Here is a 584-nt window from a genome sequence, read left to right on the forward strand (position 1 = left end):
CCCATTCGGGGGAACACCTTCCTAATGTCTCTGGAGTGCTTGCTTGAGTGGGCTCACAGACATTCAGGAGTCAGGTACTCATAGTTGTCAAGCTTCAGGGGAGACTGAGGCACAAACACCCGGGAGGAGAGAGGTAGGCCGGGAGTGAGGTGAGAGGAAAGGGAACCATGCTGACCTTTGACATCTGCTAGGGAAGACCCAGAGAGGCCTAGGGGTGATTTGGGTGGAGGCCTTCTTTATCCTCTTTTCAAGGGCTTCCTTTAAGGCTGACGTAAGTTAACCCAACTCTAGCATTCTGTCAGACCTCACTGCTCTGACTCTCAGTGCCATCTTGGAACCGAGGACCCCGCATGGCCTTAAGTAGCCCAAGTCAGAGCTCCCACAGGTCTCCAGAGGAGCCTGTGGACCAGTGGCTCTTGTCACTCAGACTCTTCTGGAGAAGACACTTATGGAAGAGTGTGTGCACTGTGGAAATTCTCCACGGGTGCTTACCCTGTGCTGGAACCCTATCAGAGAGCATGAGGAAGGCACTTCTTTTTCTTCACCCAGCTCTGTCTCTCTTTTAAGAGGGTCTCTCTCCTATA

This window comes from Mastomys coucha, chromosome X (genome assembly GCF_008632895.1).
Source record: "Mastomys coucha isolate ucsf_1 chromosome X, UCSF_Mcou_1, whole genome shotgun sequence".
Classification (NCBI taxonomy): domain Eukaryota; kingdom Metazoa; phylum Chordata; class Mammalia; order Rodentia; family Muridae; genus Mastomys; species Mastomys coucha.